Source organism: Capra hircus, chromosome 26, assembly GCF_001704415.2.
Source record: "Capra hircus breed San Clemente chromosome 26, ASM170441v1, whole genome shotgun sequence".
NCBI classification, from domain to species: domain Eukaryota; kingdom Metazoa; phylum Chordata; class Mammalia; order Artiodactyla; family Bovidae; genus Capra; species Capra hircus.
The window spans coordinates 22,631,445-22,648,628 of NC_030833.1; positions in this window are offsets into that span (position 1 = coordinate 22,631,445).

The window sequence follows — 17,184 nt, forward strand, 5'->3', positions numbered from 1 at the left end:
GAGACTTGAGGAAACTGGTTTGGAACTAGAAGGCCTAAGTTTACAACCCCAGATCCACAATTTATTAGCTCTGTTCCTTGAGTGTCAGTTAACTTCTCTAAGCTTTGGTCATGGTGATGGTTAAATCACTAAGTTGTGTCCAACTCTTATAATCCCATGGACTATATCCCATCAGACTCCTCTGTTCATGGGATTTCCCAGGCAAGCATACTGGAGTGGGTGGCAATTTCCTCCTCTAGAGGATCATCCGAACCCAGGAATTGAAATCCTATCTCCTGGATTGCAGGCGGATTCTTTACTGGCTGAGCCACCAGGGAATCCTCTGAGATTTAGCTGCCTTATAGAAAGTGTATAAGCAGATCTGCTTCAGAGGGCTGTCAAATGGACCAACTGCAATGCCATTGGGATGCACCTAGTGCATTGCCCATCACATGGTAGGTATTCATTAAATGTTAGACTGACTCAAGAGACAGAAGAAGTATCCCCATGTCTTATTGTCTACTAATTCTTTTGTAATGTGGACACCTCTTTGAATATGTATCACTCTCCCTTTTTTTGTGGAATTTAATATTTAAAATATTTGTGATTTATTACCAGTGTTAGTCACCTTAAGGACTTGATTTTCACTGTAATTCCATGTGGAATTAGAGTTAAACCCTGAGGGTGCTGGTGGTGAAAATGGTCAGGGCTTTCAAACACCATGAACAAGCCCCCCACCTTCCCGCTTCCTGCCCCCATGCAATGACAGAATGTCTTCCCATAGTGCCTGGGTGATACCTGGCCTTCCAGTGGAGTTTTTGGAGATTAGGAGTTGTTGTTGGGTTGGGTGGTCTGAGTCTTGCTGATAAGGTTATAGGTTCTGAATGAGAACCTCCCCCCACCAAATGTATACCAACATCATTTCCCAAAAAATGTTTGGAGCGCTCATTTCAAGAAACATTGGCAAGAACTGGCCCATTCCCTGAGACACTACATGACATCACCCTCAGAGGAGTCAGGAGCTCTGAACTCCAGAATGAATTCATGTAGGGGCTCAGGTTTGGTCTGTGTGAAAATCATTGGCCCCTTGTTTGTTTGTTTATTGTTGTTTTTTTTTTAGTTTGTATTATTAAAGAGTGGGGCTAGAAGAGATGATGTCCCAAAATTTCCCCAACTTTACATCTTTGCCTCTATGAATATGTTGTTGTTCAGTCACTCATTCATGTCCAACTCTTTGCAACCCCACAGAGTGTAGCATGCCAGGCACCTCTGTCCTCCACTATCTCCTGGTGTTTGCTCACATTCATATCCATTGAGTCTGTGATGCTATCTAACCATCTCATCCCCTGCCACCCTCTTCTGCTGTCTTCAGTCTTTCCCACATTCTGGGGAAGATTTTACAGTGAGTTGGCTCACTGAATATATATCCATCTATTTTCTGCTACAAGCAGTAGTAATGCATTGAATTTTACTGGCATGATGTCTATATTAGCACCATGCCAGCAAGGACATATTTAAAAGGCTTCTTTTAATTTTTTCTCCCATGAAACATTCAGTAGTTATTTTCTAAGTCTTCTCTTCCCTAACCTAAGCCTGTACCTGCTGGAGGAAATATAATAATTAAATATAAGGAGGAAGGATGAAACCACCTTAAAATTTTAATTGTTTGTCTCAGTCATAGCTGATTACTTTTAGATTCTTCCCTTTACTTCTGATTTGTTTTTCCTACAGTAAAAAGGTATTTTTAATACCTTAAAATCAAAATGAATAAATATAAAATTGTTAATGTTCTTATCATTTATTGTCATGTGTTTCACTGTTGTTTTCTCACAGATGGCATGTTTTTAATCTTTACTGTTTTATCTCATTGATTTCTATGCTATTTATCCTCTTACAGATTACAAGTTTCTTTAGGGCAGGATGATAGGTAGAAAAAACAGTTAATGCAGTGATGTATTATTGCTCAATTTTTTTGCTTGTAAGTTGATGAGAATGGAGTTTCATCATACTTATTTAGCACATACTAAAAGCTCAACACACTATAAATTTGCCTTTTAACTAAGACAAGGTATAGAATAATGATAGCATGTTAAATTAGAAGCCGTGGCTTGGAGTCACACAATTTTTACTTGCTTTTGATTCTATTACTTACAAACTATAGTTTTAGAAGCAAGTATCTTTTAGAATTTCAGCAGACCTCAGCAGGGTAGATGTGACAGGATAAAGAAATTATGCACCTAATATCCTTAGCACAGTGTTTGCATTATAGGAAATGCTCAATAAATTGTAGCTGTTAACATTTTTGACATATTCTTACCATCATCATCGACACGTCTCATTTCAGCCTGGGTTAATGCTACCTCTATGATATAACCTAGCTGTGTGTGCAGGAAGTGCCACATTTAATGAGAACCATTTAATGCCATGTTTAACAAGAACCATCTGTGTCGATTAGCTCATGTGTGACATGAGGAGGAAGCAACAATAAGGGGGTTAAAGGAATTCAAGCATTCAGGGAAAATGACATTTCATCAAGTTGGCCTCACTTGATTGTCATGGAAATATATGATAAGGGTTGACATTTTCCTCCAAGGTCAACACCCAAATGCATTGGTTGTTGACAGACACTAATATCTTATGTTACAGAATGTTTTTCTTCATTTTTCTTTCCTTCTAAGAAAATCTTTATTTTCTTTGGTTATTCCTGAAACATTCAGGGCTTCTCCAATGCCATGCTTTTTTGTTAATTTTATCAGTTTGACCTGCTAAAAATAAGAGAACAAAATTTTACTGTTCCAAATTACAGACAGTTCTAGAACTTTCTAGTTTTGAGGAGAAGTGTAATCCAAGGTTTACTTTATGCCCTTAGAACCTAGTCTCTCTCCATCTAACTCTTGATCCTAAGTTCACACAAGTTTTAGTCTCAGAATTCACTATGTATCATGTTCCTTGATATAAGCTCTTGATCTATGTGTTTTCAGGTTGAATCCAATGGCATGGGATTTATATTCTAGTCGCTTAAGATCCTCAAAGACAACAAGTACCACTTCTCATCTTTGAATACCCTGAAGTCTAGCATAGAGTCTTACACTCAGCAAACACATAAAATTCAATTCCCCAAGCAGATGTATAAGCATCTAGATAGGAAAAACAACAACAACCAAAAAAACAGGTGCCAAAGAGAAAATACCTGTATCTTAAATTCTACAGCTGGTTAGTAGCAGAGTGTAGAAAATGTTATTATTTGCCTACAAGACAAAGTAATCCAGTTTCCACTAGCAGTGAATGTCCAGCAATATAATTGCTCATAAAATGTGAGGAGAGCACTACTAGGGGTATGCTCTGGAGAAAGAGAGTTTTTCTTTTCAGCTTTTAGAAAGACCCATGAGAAGAGATAGCCTCATTCTTTGGCATAGTGTTTATTATCAGCAGGTGTCAGATGGAACTTCAGTACACATTATACAGCCAGGGAAGGGGCCAACACCCTGAGGCTGGCAGAGCTAAAGGTTAGGGGAGACTGGGCCATCATTATACTGTGGATTTAATGACCCAGGGATTTCCTTCTCCTGCAGTTGTTCTTAGTATGCAAAACAATAAATGCATCCATTATTCAAGCCAGCTATGATAGCCTTTCTGTGCCTTACAACCAAAAGCATCCTCGTGGGTACCCATAAGAATCAGGGCTTTTCCCAAGAGACTGACTCACTTACAGAGAAAGATAACCTTTATTCTGGAACATAGTGGCAGCTTTTCTCTGGCCAAAGCTGATAGAGAAGATTTTCACCTGGTCAGGCATTTCATAGATTCAAATCCTGGTCCCTTTATGTACCCTTGAAGAAATACAGAAAGACTGCAAACATATCTCACCCTGCTGTTAATGAGCTTTCAGTCACCACAGAGACTTGAGGACTGGCCTGCCCATCCTAATAAGAAACAGAGTAACCTGCTAGGATGGAACTTAGCACTGCCATGCATGTGGTTGGCACACACCGCAACATACAGATTCACTGATTGCTCAGGTGATCTGGGCAATGTGAACCCAGGAGCTATAACTCCCAAAAGGGACAAGAGAAATGTAAGAAAAAATTTAAAAGTATGACCCTGCTCCCTTTATGTTATAAAAAACTTATTTTGCTTTGAACTACTAGTAGGCTTGTTCTCAGGAATTGGCAGTGACTTGTACTTAGAGATCTGATTTTTTTTTTGAGTAAATGAATGAGAAACAGTGAGATCTTAAATAAAAAAGCAGGTGTGTTGTGTAATTACTTCCAAATCAACATCTTAACATGGTGATTATTTTTGTGTACCCTGAACAAATTTTTTCATTTTTTAAGTAAAAAAAAAAAAAAAGAAAGAAAAGAAAAGAAAAGAAAATCTGATGCATTAACTATTTTAAATGTATATTTTGGTGATGTTAAGTACATGCATGTTGTGTAACAGATTTCCATGGACAGGGGAGGGAATCACAAAGAGTCAGACATGACTGAGCTCACACACACACACAACAGATATCCAAAACTTTTCATCTTGTAAAGCTGAAATTCTACCCATTGAACAACTCCGCATTTGCCCTTCTGTGCCCCCAGCAGTCACCATCCTACTTTGTCTTTCTATGAATCTGATGACTTTAGATACATCATATGAACAAACTCATAGTATTTGCCTTTTTGTTTTCGCTTGGTTTATTTCACTTAGCATAATGTCCTCAGGGTGAATTCATGTTATAGCATGCTACAAGATTTCCTTTTTTAAAGGATGAAAAATATGCCACTATATATACATGGAGAAGCCTGGTGTGCTGCCGTCCATGGGGTTGCAAATAGTCTGACACAACTGAGTGACCGGACAACAACAAAATACATGGAAAAAGAAACAGCAACCCACTCTGGTATTCTTACCTGGAAAACCCCAGGAACTGAGGAGCCTAGTGGGCTACAATCCATGGGGTCACACTGAATTATAAACATGACACATTTTACTTATTCATTTATCCATCCACAGACATTTAAGGTACTTCCACCTCTTGACTACTGGGAATAGTGCCAAAGTGAATATGAGCATACAAATATCTCTTTGAGATTCTGCTTTGAATTAATTTGTATATACCCAGAAATGGATTGCTAGATCATATGGTAATTCTATTTTTAATCTTTTGAGGAACTTCTGTTCTATTTTCCACAGTGGCCGTATCATTTTCCTTTCCTGCTAGCAATGCACCAGGCTTCTAATCCCTCTCCCATCCTCCACAACACTTGTCGCTTTCTAAGGTTGTTTGTCAATTGGTTTTCTTGCTTGTGTTTTCATTAGTGGCCATCCTAGTGGGTATGAGATTTTGATTTGTATTTCTCTCTAGTGGTTTTTGATGTTGAGCATCCCTTAATTCGCTTGTTGAATAGTCATATGTTCTCCTGATAGAAATGTCTTTTCATTTTCCTGTTTATATATTCTGGATGTTAATCCCTTATAAGATCTGTGATTAGGATTTTCTCCCATTATGTAGGATGCCTTTTCATTCTATTACTTGTTTCCTTTGATGAGCTAGGTATTTGAGTTTAATGTAGTCTCATTTGCCAACTTTTTGCTTTTTATTTTAGTAGTTTTATAGTTTTTGGTCTTAGATTTAATCCCTTTTGAGTTAATTTTTTCATATGGTATAAGATAACTCATTCTTGGAACGTGTGTGTCAAGGTTTCTTAGAACAGACTCTTCAAAAAATAAATAAATAAATAAGAACAGACTCTTCAACAAATGGTGATTTTGTCATGGTGTAGTCTTGATACCCTGAACCAATTTTTTAAGTCATAAAGCAGGTAAAGAATTTGGGATAGATAAAAGTTTGGATAAATATGTGTTTTGTTGATGCATTTAAGGTCCTTAAATATACTATATGTTACCCAAACATGACAAAACCAGAAATGCCAGTTTTTAGGCCTTAAATTCTCATTTTTCTGTGCATATTGTGTGATTTATTTCTTTTGTGCTATAAATGAAACTGTTTTTTTTACAAGTCTGACCTCTAATTGAGATAGATCAATTAAATTAAGATGATGTAACTTATACAGATGTTGTATACCATGTTTTTTTTTTAATAATAAAATATAGCTCTGAAGTTAGGGTTTTCTACTACCCTGATGAAACCTTATGTGGTATTTTAAGTGTCAATAATTCAATTGACTCTATCTTTTGTTGTCCTTTTATTAATGGGGTATAGGACAAATTAGTTAATTATATATTTATTGAAATTTGACTTTAGTGGTATATTTGATGAAAGATTAAAAAGATAGTTTTCTCCTTAAGGAGTAGATGGTTTAGTGGAAGTAATGCATACATTTAATTATCATATATGATAGAAAATAAATACCAAGATCTGCATATAAGTAAAAGATGAGTTCAGAATAGAGGAGGTTCATAACCAGCTGAAAGTACTAGGAAAGGCTTCCTGAAGAATCTGCTTTAGCTGGTATTTCAAGGATATAGAAGTTGGATCTATGTGATAATAACTAACATTTACTAACATACTGCCATCTGGTAGGTACTATTCTAAGGGCTTTAAACTTTCTTAACATTTATAATCATTTTATGATACAGATTCTATTATTATTTCATTTTACAAACAGATGCCCAAAGGCACAGCGTGGTTAGTTCATTTGCCAAAAGGCACACAGCTGACAATAGAACTAGGGTGTGAAATCCTGACTTTAGAGCCAGAGTTTCTGGCTATAGAGCATCCCATGTTAGGTCTGGCTATAAAGCCACAGGACTGGAAAAGGTCAGTTTTCATTCCAATCCCAAAGAAAGACAATGCCAAAGAATGCTCAAACTACCTCACAATTGCACTCATCTCACATGCTAGCAAACTAATGCTCAAAATTCTCCCAGCCAGGCTTCAACAGTACATGAATCATGAACTTCCAGACGTTCAAGCTGGATTTAGAAAAGGCAGAGGAACCAGAGATAAAAATTGACAACATCCTTTGTATCATCAAAAAAGCAAGAGAGTTCCAGAAAAACATCTAATTCTGCTTTATTGACTATGTCAAAGCCTTTGACTGTGTGGATCACAATAAACTGTAGAAAATTCTTAAAGAGATGGGAATACCAGACCACCTGACCTGCCTCTTGAGAAAGCTATATGCAGGTCAGGAAGCAACAGTTAGAACTGGACATGGAACAACAGACTGGTTCTTAATAGGAAAAGGAATACGTCAAGGCTGTATATTGTCACCCTGCCTATTTAACTTATATGCAGAGTACATCATGAGAAATGCTGGACTGGATGAAGCACAAGCTGGAATCAAGATTGCCAGGAGAAATATCAATGACCTCAGATATGCAGATGATGCTGCCCTTATGGCAGAAAGTGAAGAAGAACTAAAGATCCTCTTGATTAAAGTGAAAGAGGAGAGTAAAAAAGTTGGCTTAAAACTCAAGATTCAGAAAACTAAAATCATGGCATCTGGTCCCATCACTTCATGGGAAATAGATGGGGAAACAGTGTCAGACTTTATTTTTTGGGCTCCAAAATCACTGCAGATGGTGACTACAGCCATGAAATTGAAAGAGACTTGCTCCTTGGAAGAAAAGCTATGACCAACCTAGACAGCATATTAGAAAGCAGAGACATTACTTTGCCAACAAAGGTCCATCTAGTCAAAGCTATTGTTTTTCCAGTAGTCATGTATGGATGTGAGAGTTGGACTATAAAGAAAGCTGAGCATTGAAGAATTGATGCTTTTGAACTGTGGTGGAGAAGACTCTTAAGAGTCCCTTTGACTGTAAGGAGATCCAACCAGTCCATTCTAACGTAAATCAGTCCTGAATATTCATTGGAAGGACTGATGTTGAAGCTGAAACTCCAATAGTTTGGCCACTTGATGTAAAAATTTGACTCATTTGAAAAGACCCCAATGCTGGGAAAGATTGAAAGCAGGAGAAGGGGACGACAGAGGATGAGATGGTTGGATGGCATCACCAACTCAATGAACACGAGTTTAAGTAAACTCTGGGAGTTGGTGATGGACAGGGAGGCCTGGCATGCTGCAGTTCATGGTGTTGCAAAGAGTTGGACACAACTGAATGACTGAACTGAACTGATAGAGCATTTCACATTAGGTCAAGGCATAAGTTTAAAAGAAAGGTCAGAAAAAGAGTGAATAGGACATAGCATGGGATTCAAATTATAATGTAGAATCCACCGAGGGTTTAATAGGAAAAGGATATTAGATATGAGGTTTAGGGAAGAATGACAGAGAACTGTAAAAGCTAAGACATTTGTGCTTTATTCTGAGGACAATGAAGAGTCATGAAGGATGTTTGCATCAGAGAGTGTTGTGTTCAGAGCTATGTATTATTTTTAATTTATTGTTTAATTTTTTCAGAGTATAGTAGCTTTATAACGTTGTTAGTTTCTACTGTACCTCAAAGTGTATCAGTTCAGTTCAGCCACTCAGTCGTGTCCGACTCTTTGTGACCCCATGAATCACAGCACGCCAGGCCTCCCTGTCTATCACCATCTCCCGGAGTTCACTCAGACTCACGTCCATCGAGTCAGTGATGCCATCCAGCCATCTCATCCTCTGTCGTCCCCTTCTCCTCCTGGCCCCAATCCCTCCCAGCATCAGAGTCTTTCCTAATGAGTCAACTCTTCTCATGAGGTGTCCAAAGTACTTGAGTTTCAGCTTCAGCATCATTCCTTCCAAAGAATTCCCAGGACTGATCTCCTTCAGAATGGACTGGTTGGATCTCCTTGCAGTCCAAGGGACTCTCAAGAGTCTTCTCCAACACCCCAGTTCAAAAGCATCAATTCTTCAGCGCTCAGCCTTCTTCACAGTCCAACTCTCACATCCATATATGACCATTGGAAAAACCATAGCCTTGACTAGATGGACCTTGGTTGGCAAAGTAATGTCTCTGCTTTTTAATATGTTATCGATGTTGGTCATAACTTTTCTTCCAAGGAGTAAGCATCTTTTAATTTCATGGCTGCAGTCACCATCTGCAGTGATTTTGGAGACCAAAAAAAAAAAAGTCTGACACTGTTTCCACTGTTTCCTCATCTATTTCCCATGAAGTGATGGGACCAGAAGCCAAAGTGTATCAGGTATGCATATACATATATTCCCTCTTTTTTTGGATTCCCTTCCCATTTATATCATCACAGAGCACTGAGTAGAGTTCTCTGCACTATGAAGTATTTTCTCATTAGTTATCTATTTTAGACATACTATCAGTGACTATATGTTAATCCCAATCTCCCAGTTTATTCCACTCCTCTTTCCCCCTTGCTATAAATATGTTCATTCTTTATGGCTGTATCTCTATTTCTGCTTTATAAATAAGATTTTCTATGCTGACTTTTTCAAATTCCACATATATGTATTAATATATGGTATTTGTTTTTCTCTGACATTTAACTCTTTATGACCATCTCTAGGTCCATAAATTTCTCTACAAATTGACAAATTTTGTTCTTTTGTATGGTTTGTATATAGTTCTGTATATAGTTTGTATACAGAACTATATATTAGGATTAAACTTAAAATATAGAATGCACTCACAAGACATCACCGATATGTTTACTTATGCTCATAAAGCTTAAAGAGAAACTACGGCTCAGAGACACCAACAAGGACTTAATTTTCAAAGTATAAAAACAGATCATGCAGCTCAACAACAACAACAAGCCATTCAAAAAATGGCCAGAAGACCTAACATAAAATTTCTCCAGAGAAGACATATGTATGACCAATAGACACATGAAAAGATGTTCAACATCATTAATTATTAGGAAATGCAAATCAAAGCGACAATAATGTATCTCCTCACAGTAGTCAGAATGCCCTCATCAAAATTCTACAAACAATAATTCTGGAGAGGGTGTAGAGAAGAGGGAACCATCCTACACTATTAGTGGAAGTGAAAATTAGTTCAGTCACTATAGAAAACAGTATTTTTTTTTAAAAAAGTAGAGTTACATGATCCAGCAATTACATTCATGAGTGCATATCTAGAGAAAACTCTAATTTGAAAATATACATACACACCAATGCATGTATTCATAGTAGCACTATTTACAACAGCATGGAGGCAACCTAATACCCATTATCATATGAGTGGATGAAGAAAATGTGATCTATATATGGAGAGAGAGAGACATTACTCAGCCTTAAAAGAGAATGAAATAATTTGATTTGCAGCAACATGGAGTTTATCATACTAAGTGATGTAAGTCAGATAAAAGAAGATAAATATTATATGTCACTTCTATGTGCAATCTAAATTTGATACAAATGAACTTTTTACAAAACAGAAGTAGATTCACAGACATAGAAAACAAATTTATGGCTATCAATGGGAAAATGGAGGAGAGGGATAAATGAGTTCGGGATTAGCAGATACAAACTACTATATATACAATAGATAAAGAATAAGGTCCTACTGTATTTAATATCTTATACTAAATTATAATGAAAAGAAAAAAAAAATAAAAAGAAAACGAAGAAAAAGCAAGTTACTCATAGTAAAACACCAGAAATACATGTTAACATAATATGATGAAGACTTGTATTCTAATTGCAAGCAAACTATATATATATTATATATATATATATATAATATATATACACTACTAAAATCATACACTACTATTATGAGTGCAAGTTAGTACAGCCCTGTTGCTATTTGGAAGTATTAATATAGATGTCACATCTAACTTATCCATACTAACTGAGGCAGACTTTTTACACTTGGTTTTACTGTGGGCAGGAATCCCTTAGAAGAAATGGAGTAGCTATCATGATCAACAAAAGAGTCCAAAATGCAGTACTTGGATGCAATCTCAAAAATGACAGAATGATCTCTGTTGGTTTCCAAGGCAAACCATTCAATATCACAGTAATCCAAGACTACGCTCCAACCAGTAACACTGAAAAAGCTGAAGTTGAACGGTTCTATGAAGACCTACAAGACCTTTTAGAACTAACACCCCAAAAAGATGTTCTTTTCATTATAGGGGACTGGAATGCAAAAGTAGGAAGTCAAGAAACACCTGAAGTAACAGGCAAATTTGGCCTTGGAGTACGGAATAAAGCAGGGCAAAGGCTAATAGGGTTTTGCTGAGAGAACACACTGGTCATAGCATATACCCTCTTCCAACAACACAAGAGAAGACTCTATATATGGACATCACCAGATGGTCAACACCAAAATCAGATTGATTATATTCTTTGCAGCCAAAGATGGAGAGGCTTTATACATTCAGCAAAAACAAGACTGAGAGCTGACTGTGGCTCAGATCATGAACTCCTTTGTGCCAAATTCAGACTCAAATTGAAGAAAGTAGGGAAAACCACTAGACCATTTAGGTATGACCTAAATCAAATCCCTTATGATTATACAGTGGAAGTGAGAAATAGGTTTAAGGGACTAGATCTGATAGAGTACCTGATGAACTATGGATGGAGGTTCATGATATTGTACAGGAGACAGGGATCAAGACCATCTACATGGAAAAGAAATGTAAAAAAAGCAAAAAGGCTGTCTGAGGAGGCCTTACAAATAGCTGTGAAGAGAAGAAAAGCAAAAAGCAAAGGAGAAGAGGAAAGATATAAGCATCTGAATGCAGAGTTCCAAAGAATAGCAAGGAGAGATAAGAAAGCCTTCTTCAGCGATCAATGCAAAGAAATAGAGGAAAGCAGCAGAAGGAAAAGACTAGAGATCTCTTCAAAAAAATTAGAGATACCAAGGGGAACATTTCATGCAAAGATGGGCTCGATAAAGGACAGAAAAGGTATGGAACTAACAGAAGTAGAAGATATTAAGAAGAGGTGGCAAGAATACACAGAAGAATTGTACAAAAAAGAGCTTTATAACTCAGATAATCACAATGGTGTGATCACACACATAGAGCCAGATATCTTGGAGTGTGAAGTCAAGTGGGCCTTAGAAAGCATCACTACGAACAAAGCTAGTGGAGGTAATGGAATTCCAGTTGAGCTATTTCAAATGCTGAAATATGATGCTGTGAAAGTGCTGCACTCAATATGCCAGCAAATTTGGAAAACTCAGCAGTGGCCACAGGACTGGAAAAGGTCAGCTTTCATTCCAACCCCAAAGAAAGGCAATGCCAAAGAATGCACAAACTACTGCACAATTGCACTCATCTCACACAATAGTAAAGTAATGCTCAAAATTCTCCAAGCCAGGCTTCAGCAATACATGAACTGTGAACTTCCTGGTGTTCAAGCTGGATTTAGAAAAGGCAGAGGAACCAGAGTTCAAATTGCCAACATCCGCTGGATCATCGAAAAAGCAAGAGAGTTCCAGAAACACGTCTATTTCTGCTTCATTGACTACGTCAAAGCCTTTGATTGTGTGGATCACAATAAACTGTGGAAAATTCTGAAAGAGATGGGAACACCAGACCACCTGACCTGCCTGTGAAAAACCTATATGCAGGTCAAGAAGCAACAGTTAGAACAGGACATGGAACAACACGCTGGTTCCAAATAGGGAAAGGAGTACGTCAAGGCTGTATGTTGTCACCCTACTTGTTTAACTTAAATGCAGAGTACATCATGAGAAACGCTAGGCTAGATGAAGCACAAGCTGGAAGCAAGATGCTGGAAGAAATACCAATAACCTCAGATATGCAGATGACACCACCCTTATGGCAGAAAGTGAAGAGGAACTAAAAAGCCTCTTGATGAAAGTGAAAGAAGAGAGTGAAAAAGTTGGCTTAAAGCTCAACATTCAGAAAATGGAGATCATGGCATCTGGTCCCATCACTTCATGGGAAATAGATGGGGAAACAGTGTCAGACTTTGTTTTTGGGGGCTCCAAAATCACTGCAGATGGTGATTGCAGCAATGAAATTAAAAGACATTTGCTCCTTGGAAGAATAGTTATGACCAACCTAGATAGCATATTAAAAAGCACAGACATTACTTGCCAACAAATGTCTGTCTAGTCAAGGCTATCGTTTTTCTAGTGGTCATGTATGGATGTGAGAGTTGGACTGTGAAGAAAGCTGAGCACTGCAGAATTGATGCTTTTGAACTGTGGTGCTGGAGAAGACTCTTGAGAGTCCACTGGACTGCAAGGAGGTCCTACCATCTAAAGGAGATCAGTTCTGGGTGTTCATTAGAAGGACTGATGATAAAGCTGAAATTCCAATGCTTTGGCCATTGCATATGAAGAGTTGACTCATTGGAATAGACCCTGATACTGGGAGGGATTGGGGGCAGGAGAAGAAGGAGATGACAGAGGATGAGATGGTTGTATGGCATCACCGACTCGATGGACATGAGTTTGAGTAGACTCCGGAAGTTGGTGATGGACAGGGAGGGCTGGCGTGCTGTGATTCATGGGAATGCAAAGAGTTGGACATGATTGAGCGACTGAACTGAACTGAATGTATACATGTGTCCACCAAAATATTTGTATTAAAGATTCATAAAAGCATAATTTTTAGTATCCATGGTTAAGAAATTACCCAAACACCCATCAGCAGTGGGGTAGATAAATATACTGTGATGCCTTTTCCACATAAAATACAGTGTTGTGCTTAGTCACTCAGTTATGCCCAACAGTGCTACCCCATGGACTGTAACCCACCATGCTCCTCTACTCATGGGGATTCTCTAGGCAAGAATACCGGAGTGGGTTGCAAGCCCTCCTCCAGGATGAAATACGATACAACAAAACAAACTGATTTATAACAATATATAACAATATGATTGAAATTCACAAATGTAACTTTAGACACAAAGCAAAAAACAGAGGAAACCAATCTGTGTCCTTAAACTTCAAGATAACAGGTTTTCTTGGTGGGAATGACTGTTGTGGAACAACGTAGGGGTTTCTGAGGGAATTTAGCACTCTGAGTTTCTTGAGCTGAGTGCTAATAGTACAGGATTGTTCAGTTTCTAAAATCCTTTGCGTTCTAAATGTGTATTTTGTGTCCTCTTCTATATTATAGCATAGTTTCACAAAGCTTTGGAAAACCTGCCCATGTTTGCTCAGGTCACTTTCACTTTTGTGCAGTCGTCCCACTACACCCCTGCTCTACAAGCCTCTGCTTCTAGCTCATCGGCTTTCCTACTGCCTGTCATATTATCTGACCTCTCTAGGAGATCATATTTCCTTTTTGCCCCTTTCTTTCTAGCATCAGCTTTATGAAGTTTCTTTCCTAAATCATTCATACTGCTTCCCTTCTCCTCATCCTAGCAAATATTGAGAGAAAATCTAACATTCTTGTAACTCTGATTCTTTATATATTTTCCTATTTTCATTTATTCTATATTTCCACGCAGGAAGACATGGATATACAAAAAGGACAACTCTGTACCCTACCCAGGTATTTATAAGGAAATATTTGGGAGCAGGGGTTGTTGATAGGGACAATGACCTATTTAAAGACCATAGATTCTTTGAGATCATAACCCTTCTAAGTTACTGGTGGAGGCAGAAGCCTATGACCACTGGCTCTCCTGTAAAATCTAGACAATACACCCACTCTCTTTGAGTGCATCCTTCAGGAAATGCACCTTACAACAGGCTGATTGTATTTACAAAGTTTGGGAAGAAAGAAAGTGAACAAGGATAGACTTTTTCCCAATTCTTATCACCCACTCTGATGACTTGGGTTAATTTGTCATCAGGTGATGTGAGGGCCACTCCCTTACATATGCAACAGTTTCTTCACAGTCTTTGAAAGATACATCTAACTTGCATTAGCTCTGCTAGTTCAATTCATCTCAGTCAAACAATTTATTAATAACACAATGTGTAATCCTCAAATGGCCTGGATGACACTGTACTGACTGAATGTTATTTAAAAGCATGCTTCAGAGGAGAAAATGCCATATATTATGCCTCCCTGGCCATTTTAATTTTCTTTTATTGCCTCTTGGCAGGAGCTTAATAACTATACATTGAATAAAATGAGACATTGCACATCACGTATTAATTACCACAATGTTAAGAAACACTGTCTCTGCTCTCAGAGAAGGCAAATAGAAATAAATGGAATTTTAAGATATCACCTGCCAATTTCCCTTCTTTCAAAATGCAAGTTACAAATACATTTTCTTGTCCCCCCCACCAAGGGGGCAACATTGTTTTAGAGGAGAGGAACTGGTAAATTGCTGGAAAATCATAAAAATTCGGGGTCAAAGGGTTCTACCCTCACTTACATATCTGATAGAGACCTTGGCAGATAATCTTTCATATTCTGGCAGGAAAAGCAAAATGTTCAATGACTTTTTCAATTCACCATTGTCATTTCATCCTTGGTATCTCAGGATACCAACTGGTCTCTCAGTCTCTTACGTATTATGCGCTATAGGTGAAGAGTCCCAATAGCACAGTGATTAGTTCCCAGAGCTTTGAATCAAATGCCTTGAGTTTCTTTTTCCTCTAGTTTTATTGAAGTATAATTGACACAAAATTGTACTTATTTAAGATGTACAATATGGTATTTTGATATATGTATTCATTGTAAACTGTTTAGTGTAATCTTGCTAATTAACACATCCATTGCCTCACACAGTTCCATTTCTTCTTTGTCTGATGAGAACACTTAAGACGTACTCTCTTCACAAATTCCAAGTATATAACACAGTATTATTAACTGTAGCCACCATGCTGCTCATTAGACCTCTAGAACCAGTACCTGAAATTGTTCAACATTTCACTAACATCCCTGCAGTCTCCTCCCCACCATCATATTGTCTGCTTCTGTGAGTTAGACTTTTAGATTCCACACATAAATGAAATCACTCAATTCTTGTCTTTCTGTGTCTCCCTTGCTTCACTGAGTGTAGTATCTTCCAGGTTTACCAATGTTGTTGCAAGCGGCAATATTTTCTTCTGTTATATGGCTAAAATGGTATTCTATTATTTGTATACACTGTATTTTTATCTATTCACCCATAATTCTAAATCCTTAATTAACTGCATACTTCATGACCACACCACTTCTCTTAAAATTGCTTATCTATAAAATGGGGTCAATCATGCTACAAAACCCAAAATGTTCTATGGATACTAAAAGAATAATTCATGTAAATACTTAAAAATGTTACCAAACATTCTAGGCACTATTACTTTGTTTATTGCAAAATCGTTTCTTTGAATTAAGCAAAGCCCATTTATCATGTGTCTATCTACCCCCTCCACATCTATCAGAACAGCATATGTGAGCTTATTTTAAGCATATTAATAGTATGGGTATCCTTTGACTGAACTAGGTTTGACTTTGCCTAGCACTATGCTGAGCCCTGCAGAATGCTTTTCTTCAAGAATGAATTATGATTGGTAAAAGCAGTTAACAGATGATCTTACTACATTTTCAAGTTTTAGGGCAGAGGATAATAGAATAGACTCTGTTGGTAATAGCGTAACCAGAGTTTGTGTGGCAAGGAATCAATCTGTGGATTGATTCCTGTTCCAATATGTCACTGGTTAGATAACTTCATTAACCGAGGAGAAGTGATACTAGTTTTGACTCCTCCACTGAGTAGTTGGAAAGATATCAAAGATGAGCAATGTCAACATGTTTGGTGTCTCCGAAATGCCCAATAATCAGAGGCTAAAATAATTATGCTGGTTTTTACATGCTGTATAACAGAGGGGGCAAGAGAACAAACTGAAATATGTAAAAAGTTGGCATGTATTATGGTGTCTGTTTTTGTAAGAATTTAGAAATACAAGCTTTTAAAAATCCAGCATCCACCAATACTTTTAACACTTAATATATGGCAGTAATTCATTATAGTGTGGTAGAAGTAATACCAATCCTACTACAACTACAATAGTAATAATAATGAATTAAACATCTAATTTAAAGTTTACTTTGTTGCCCAAGAAATGTATGTGTTATCTTAAGTAATTTTCACTGATCTACAGGAGACTTCATTATTCCATTTTACCAAGGATGAATCTGAAGTTCATGGAAGTTATGGAACTCTCCTAGGTCACATCACTGATGAGGAAAGAGCAAAGGCCATTAAGGCCTGGTATCTACATTAAGCACCTACCTCTTTGATATCCCAGCTGCCCTTCTGCACAGAGGCCTTCTGTTCTATGGGATCAGGAATCATATCCACATTTAACTGTTTGACTCTTTACAACCTGTGGTTCTGTGGGTACCAGTTCAGAGTTTCTGTTGGTGATGTTGATGGTGTGTCACAGTGGGGTTAGTCT